This window comes from Manduca sexta, chromosome 27 (genome assembly GCF_014839805.1).
Source record: "Manduca sexta isolate Smith_Timp_Sample1 chromosome 27, JHU_Msex_v1.0, whole genome shotgun sequence".
In the NCBI taxonomy this organism is placed as follows: Eukaryota; Metazoa; Arthropoda; class Insecta; order Lepidoptera; family Sphingidae; genus Manduca; species Manduca sexta.
In genome coordinates, this window is record NC_051141.1 from 18,065,895 (window position 1) to 18,074,354 (window position 8,460).

At 33.7% G+C, this 8,460-nt stretch overlaps 1 long non-coding RNA gene across 1 annotated transcript; it reads left to right on the forward strand.

The window, feature by feature from the left end:
- The first annotated feature begins 1,437 nt into the window (after positions 1-1,437).
- Positions 1,438-6,249, forward strand: LOC119190885. The gene is made up of 2 exons (XR_005113260.1): positions 1,438-1,628; positions 3,420-6,249. It is a non-coding gene; the product is annotated as an uncharacterized LOC119190885 (long non-coding RNA).
- Positions 6,250-8,460: the final 2,211 nt, after the last annotated feature.

Below are 8,460 nucleotides of genomic sequence, written 5' to 3' on the forward strand. Positions count from 1 at the left end.
CATACTCTTTAATTATTTACAGTCTATAAAAATCATAAATTATATCAAAAACTTCATATTTTAATGTATGTAAAAGTTATAACTCCTGTCTAGGTAACTTTGACATAGATGAGATTCTTCGTAAGAATCATAACTTTTAAACATTTTACGAGGTGTGTTCAGAAATAATTGTAAATTTTAGTTCTTGAAAAAAAACAAATTTTTCGTCTACATAAATATTGTCGCCTTCAAAAGAGTCCCCATTAGATTCTATGCACTTGTGCCAGGGCATCTTCCAGTCATCGTAATACTTCTTAAACTAGACTTTCAGCGATGCGCTTTTAATATCATCTATGCTTGTAAAAAGACGGGCCTTTATGGTTTTTTATTTATAGTAATAGGAAAATGTCATATCGAGCCATGTCTGGCGAATATGGAGGCTGGGGCATCGTTAGACTATTGTTTTTGGCCAAAAATTCACGAACAAGCAATGAAGTGTTAGCTCAACAATTTTGGAACAAATATTGTCACGCGTTTCATTCCCAAAACATTTGGAAAACTTTATGACATGAGCGAATCGACAGTTAACATCATCAGCTACTTTTTTGATTGTGATTTGGCGATCGTTTATAATCATTTCTTTCACTTTTTCCACGTTTCCAACAGTTGTTGATGTGCTGGGGCGTCCGGCGCGTTCGACCTCTTCAACGTCTTCACGGTCATCTTAGAAACGCTTATACCATTCCTTAACTCTTATTTTACTCATACCAGACTCACCATGGGCCTTTGTTAACATATCACATACTTTGTTACACTTTATTAAATTTTTTGCGCAAAATTTGATATAAATTCTTTGACCCATTTCTTTTAACAAACAAAAATCGCCAAGCTTATAAAATCACGTTTCACTTTAACGGCTGCCACAGACAAATTAAACTATGAATATAGCTGGAAATTTTGTCATAATTCAGGGACATGTATATAAACATAATCTTAACAAAAAAAAATACAATCGGACTCTAAAACCAGCGAAATTTAAAAATACCCGATATTTTTTAACACACCTCGTATAGCTTCAGGGTAATATTAGTTTAAGTTTTTAACAAATGTCAGATTCAGTGGAATCATAGACAAATAGCTTTGGAAAGAGGTTTACCATTCATCAGAATCAACTGTATCACTTAAAAGCTACACATATTTAGGTTGATTAAGGCTCTATTCACCCCACTCCATATAGCATAAGTCATCTTCCAAATGATAATATACACTTCACTCTGTGTCCTTCGTGTTTGACTCAGTTGGTGTTTTGAATTCTGTCTTCTTCTACATCATTTTCGTTTCCATTTTCCTGTTTTTGTATGGTTTAGATCTCGCATCCTTTGTAATGAGAATTTATTAGAAAAATACGTATATAGCCTCTTTAAAAGAATTGCTTAACAAAAATAACTTGTCCTTGAATATCGAATATGTCATGTTTAAAAATATGAAGAAACGAAACAAAAATGTCGACAGAAAAATATTTTAATTTTGTACAGAAAAGACCACGAAAATACGTAATTCGAACGGAATAATTATAACTCCTTTCCCAAGTTTTACAAAGTGATACACATGTTTTGTTAAGTTTCATAACAAAGTGAAACATTCCCATGGTAAATTGATATTGTTTGTTTCCTTCTAGGGTTTGTCATTCATTATTTATGTTTGGGTTCTGTTTTTTGCTGTTGATACGTACCAATATTTATTAGATATTTTATAAAATTACGCGCATTTTAATTACGAAAAATTGTGACAAGATATACAAATCTAGTTTTCAAACATATTTTTTAATCTTTATCCAGTTTTTTCTTGTCCTACGGATTGGTGTTTTGTTCATTCTGTCTCTAGAGCGCTCACCGGTCGTATAAAGAGTATACGGAATCTGAATATCATTAAAAAGCGATTTGCCACAGCTTTTTAATCATATTAATGGATCCTTAAGATTTTTGAATATTTATTGGTGTTTGTTTCTGCTTGCTAATGTTTATCTTTGTTTATAATAAATCAAAAGAATATAGACACCAACAAGAGCTACTTTGTAGACTTTCCGTGCCGTCAACGGAGATTATTTTTCCAATGTAATTGAGTTTTTAGTGTATATTACTCATGCCTTTCATGAAATTTGTTGCTAAGCGACATAATTATGATAATTGTATACAGAAGAAAGGTATTTTGTGGTGTTTTGTGAGTTTGTATTTTTGTCCATAGTAATACATGATACGGCTCACATATTATGTTCTTATATTTTAATAAATATTATAATGTCACCGAACATTAAAAAATCATATTTTTTATTGATTTGAGAACTTTGTCGTAAAATTAACATGTTTCGATTGTCGGTCTTCGCCTATTTGAATGCATTTTTAAGCATGTTGCCCTTTTCATATCTTAACGAAATTTGAAAAGATCCATATCCATGAATGCCTGCAGTTTTTAAAAAGTTCAGGAAAAAGGTGCAATATAAAAATATTCGTAAAGATTATTGTTTATCTTTATATTTACAAAATATTAATAACCAGCATTCATTAGAAAGGTCAGCATATTATTGTTTTTGAGAAAAAGTAAATAACTTTTACTACAACAGAGCAATTTTAAGCAACATACAGGTTTAAATACATGCACATTGAGGTCCTTGATGGAGTCATTTCAGTTGGGAATAGGGCATGGTATTTATCTCTGCTGATTTTAATATACTCGCTTCTTTTCGCTTTGTCAGCTTCTTGCCTACATAGAGTAGAAGAAGCTGTTTTTGTTTAATCGAACTTGGATATTATACTACAACGGTGTATCTTTTTCAGAAGATATTCAATTTTGGTACCTATACATTTCAGTTTATTATGTATGTTTTATCTGGCAACATCTATGAATAAATATTTATGCGTCTTTTGCAATAATTATATGGACTTTGATGCTTTGCCGGAAATACTCCAGATAACCTCTGGAGATTGTCGAAAACCGTATAAAGATCTTAGCCGTTTAAAATTATCTTCGGTCCAATAACCTAATATTGATTAGGGTTACGAATATAACGAGCTTTGTACTTTAGATAAGAGGTTTTGAAGTAAAACAATGTGCGGCAACAGCTCTTTTATTATAATTTGTTTGGGAGCAACAGGTGCCGCTCACGTGTGCGAAATCCGTCACTGCACCAGGGCTGCATAACAAGCAGAGAATTAAAAACAGACGGAAAATAGCTTTGTTATTTGGATACCTCTCAAAATATTAATGTAAACGATTGATTGTATGTTATAAATATTGTTAAACCTTTTATTATAAGCCGATTCAAGGAATTAATAAAGTACACTTTATATATAAATTAAAAAAATATTTGTATCAGAACGCTCGTTGTAAATTTGTAGGTTATGTATTCAACAGGTGGTCCTCACAGAAATTTCATTCAACAGGTGTTCTCTTGAATAGTAACTATACGCAGGCGTACTGAGAATTGCATTTTACTTGTGACGTCGCCTGAAGTATTGAACGCATTCGAGCTGCAGTAACGAGGAGTTCATAATCTTAAGGAGTTGGTGTGTGTAGAGTATTTCTTTTTCTGATTCACAAGTTTCATGAAAAATAACGTCACTGTATTTAATTAATTCAATAAATGAAGTGTCAAGTTCTATAATATTTTTAATGGTTATTGCCCCGCGGCTTCGCCCGCATTTGACAACCAAACCATCGTTAATTCGTTAAATATTTGGAATTGAATGAACATGCTTGCTGTTATTTGTGGTTGCTCCAGACCTCATTCTGCTATTGTTAACGCGTGATTTTGCAGCTCTCCGGTTGTCTTGCCTCTATCTCCTTGCGTCAAAAGAATACTGTAAACTGCGTATTTATCAATAGTTATTGTTGCATGGGTGGGATGCAAGGAATTGTGACAACTGAGAGTTACCAACAACAAGCTTCTGGTGTTTCGCGAATCCTTTGGTCGCGTGATGCAGGTTTGGGTAGTGCGCTGAGTCGTTTTCTAACACCACTGCAGGCCGGGCATGGGTCGTCTGACTCCTGTGTTGTCCCGAGATTAAATGTCACGGTAATGGTAATTGATTCGCACTCCGTTGAATCATGGGACGGAAAAAGTTGTTGAAATTGAAATTGAAAAATAGCGAATTTCTTTTAAATAATTAACAGTGAACGTTGATGGCATCCATAGAATATTTTAAAATCATTAAATTAACGACACTCCATGGTAAACGTTGATGATAATAATAATCTTAAGATGTAGTGGACATATTGGCTTTTAAAAAAATGTGTTCATGGAGGATTCAACAGGTACCAGCCATGTAGCACGCGAGTGAACCCCCCAGGTGTACCAGGATAGCATAACAGGCAGAGAATTAAACAGTGACGCGAAACACGACCGAAAACAAAACATAACTCCCAGAACACATAATTGTTGTTATTGAATGTTGTTGTAAGCAATTTATTTATTCATAAATACTATCGTTAGTTGATATATAACCGAATTTTTTTAAACTACAGTTGTGGATCATAAGTTATAGCGTATTCAACGTTGAACTCATTCATAAATTTCATCCAATGGATGTTCTTGAAAGGAACGCATGCGTAGTGCAGATATTGTTTTTAAACTTGGCGTGGCATCGAGTATTGACCGCATCAGAGCTGCATGTTACAAGGAGTTCATAATCTTAAGAAGTCAGTTACAGAGACTACACTGTACAATAATAGTAGTAGTAGACGCTAAAATTAATTCATTATTAGTAATGCGGAGCCCTCAAAGCGAAATTTCAAAAAACTACTTTTTTCGCATTTTGTTTTAGTAACTGGTGGAAATAGTATTATATTCACGACAATAAATAGTTCGTGTAGAGCAGTTCCAACGCCTAACTTGACACATTTCACAACCGACAAGTGACATACATATTAAGTGATAGGGTAGACGCACATAATTAGTAGTAAATTTCAATCCCACGTTCCCGTGCATGAAAATATTTTTTTAGTGAAGAGCACAGATAACGTTGGGTACTCATTAATATGTGTAGAAGTTTTACTTTGGAGATTAAAATTTTTGAGCCGCTATTTATACCCTTATCGGAAAATTCAAAAAAATGGGTCTGGGATCACGTCTTAATTAACTTATAATAAAATTGGTCCCTAAACGACATTATTTTGCCAGTCTATATATATTTTGAGAATCATGTATTTCATAGCACGATGTAATTTGCTTGTGGCGCCATCTATTGAGCATAATATAAAGCAGGAAAGGGATGAATTCTCAAGTAATATTTTCTGCAGTTGTGGGAAAGAGCCTACATGAATTTTAGTTTGTTCAAAAAAACAATCTATTCAAGCGTTTGTTTTATTTCTGAATGCCACATTTTCAGGAGGTCTAGCTTTTAAAAGATATAGCCGACATATTGTCGCACACTGACTGCGATCTTCATATTTTTTTTAAAAACGCGAGACGACCATGCCTTTTTCAGCTTATGAATTCTGTCCTGCATTCATTTGAGGCAATCGAATAGTTTTGTGCAAATGGCACTAAGCGGCATTCTTCCTTGTGTTATGTTTAGACACACCTACATACTTATTAAATTGTAATAATAGTGTGTTTATAACAATGGCTTATAATAAATAACATTTTTCTTAAAGTAGAAACCTTCTCGAGATACTTTTAAATTTTAAAAAGTTATTTTAAATCGAGACATCAAAAGCACTCACTGTTTGTTTTTAACTTGCCGAAAATGGAACGCAACAGGTCTCACCACGTGGGTAAAATCCGTTAGGATATACCAGGATCGTATACCATGTAAAGAGGTTCTTTAGAACATTTAATGCGTGTGGTGCATCTTACATCAATGGGAAGCGTTTCGCAGTATTGGTTATAATTATTTTTTAACGATATTCTCTGAAAAGTTAGCACCGGGACTTGAAGGAAACTGAGTAATATTTTATGTACCGAATTAATTAATTTGCTTGCGGATGGGATTTCTGACGATTCGCGCCTTGATAGCTGTGATAATAGCTGGAGTTCTAAGGGAACGAGGTCGACCGTTTCTTTCTCTTCCTCCTTCCTTCCTCTCATCGACACTGGATTCTTCATCATAGCTTTTGATGGTATGGTACGCAAACCTCAGCGTGATATTTAGATTTCTCAGCAAGATATAATGCAATTACTGCTACGCGATCGTCTTTAAGCGTTCACTACAATTTTGGAAAATGAATAAAACAAATCTATTTGATAAACATTTGATAATCCACGACGTTACAGAAAAATAACTTAGTTATTTTTTTAGTTACGTGCCAGTGTTATAATTAAAGCGCCGAATAGGTAGTATGTGCCATTTTGATTGATGACTTTCTGCCATCTTTTAGGAAGTGCCAGGATCCCGTTGCTGTTTTGAGAAATTTTGGGACTTCGAATAAAAAAAAACGCGAAAAGTAGTTTTGGAAGTCCTCTCTTGATGTTTACCTGGCACTGCCTAAAGAACTTTGAAGAGACCGAAACAAATAGAAATCTGAAGAGGTAGGGTTAGGATTATATACTTATTCCATTAACACCTCCCAGTCAAATTCTCTTAATTTTTGCTGAGTGGCTAAAAATATGTGTGGTTTAACGTAATGGGGATGAAAGACCACTTTTCTATTTATTTATTTAAAACCAAATATAAGCTTACAGTGAGGGAACACCAAAACGCTTATAATAAATATCTTACAAAATCAACGCAGAAAATTAAATTATTATAGGTACAGTTGACTCACTATTATTCGTATGACTAATGCTGAACACTATTCGTAAATACATCGGCATCCAGTCCGTTCTATAAAAATGTGTTTATCAAGGTAATTGTCTTAGCGGTGGGCTATTGCTAGTGTGCGTTAAACACCATGTAGGGGGACTCGTGAGACGCATGCAACGCGCACAGTTGCGTTGTCTATCTTTTGTGACATTATTGATCAATTCCGGACTTTTTTTCTCAACTTCTTGCTTTAATCTCATTAGTTGTTAAATCGATGGTGCTGCTTGGCGGTAAAAGCTCATAATAAACAATGCCTTTCCAATCCCACCATTCACTCAGCAGCTCCATTTTGCGAGCTAACCTAGATTTTGTCACAGTCTGTGAATCCTAATCGACCTTTGACCACGACCTTTCTCGTACGTAATCCACTTTTCATCACGAGTTCTGAATCTCTTAAAAAACGGTTTAGTTTCATTACGTCTTAATAAAGAATCGCAAATGAGTACACGGTTTATTAAATTTCTCTCAGTGAGCTCGTGTTGCATCCAAATATCGCTCTTTTTTGTGTACATAGCTTTTTCAAATGGATTAAAACTGTTTTGTGGTCAACTCATAATATATTATATCGTGCCTACTGATATCTCGCTCATACTCCACTTTTTCAAAAATGGTATCCACTTTATTAGTCGCAGGGCGACCAGAGCCAGGTGCATTTTTGATATCAAAATTCCCGGATTGTAAGTGCTTAAACCAACTTTGTGCTACTGACGAGAAATAGCTGAAAACATTTGAAAATATCCAAAAACAAAAAAAAAATTAATGTCGTCAACACCAGCCAAATACAATTAATACAGCCATAGAGATTTTATTAAAAGTTTATACATACTCTATGCAAACAGACTTTTTGGCTGACCTATCATTATTAAATACTTACTGCAGTCTACTTCTCATCGGTTATGACTTCCTTGTAATACAGTTCGCGAATACGTTCAATACTTTCATTGACGTCACAACCTGAAATCATAACGCATGCGTTAGTCCAAGTAATCAATCAATCTTAAGGGATGCATGCAGTTTCCGTGAAGCAATGAATTATTGACATTAAAATTTTAAATGTTATCAATCCAAGTAACAAAATTTAAATATTTTTTTGATACTATTTCAAACTGAACAACGATTTAATTATATTTACTAATTATTTAAAAATTATAATATCTACTGCAGTCTACTTCTCATCGGTTATGAGTTCCTTGTAACACTGTTCCCGGATACGTTCAATACTTACATTGACGTCACAATTTGAAATCATAACGCATGCGTTAGTCCAAGTAATCAATCTTAGAAGATGCAATATCCGTTTATGAAGAGACTATCGACCTTATAATTCCAAAATATTATTAATCCAAATAACAAAATATAAGTATTTTTTTGAAAACTATTTCAAACAGAACAAATTTTACTATAATAGTAAGTTATTCCAGTATTTGGTTATGAGTTCCTTGTAATACATTTCGTGGACACGTTCAATACTTGCATTGACGTCACAGCCTGAAGTCATAACACTTGCTTTAGTTTAAATTAGTCCAAGTAATATTTATGTTCTAATTATCGGTTGATACTTTCAAGTTGGTAACACATAAACACACTACCTAGATATTTTTGTTTCATCACATTCATTTAGTTACTGCATGGTTAAACGAGGTGGTATTTACTATAATAATTATATATTACTTTAACTGCA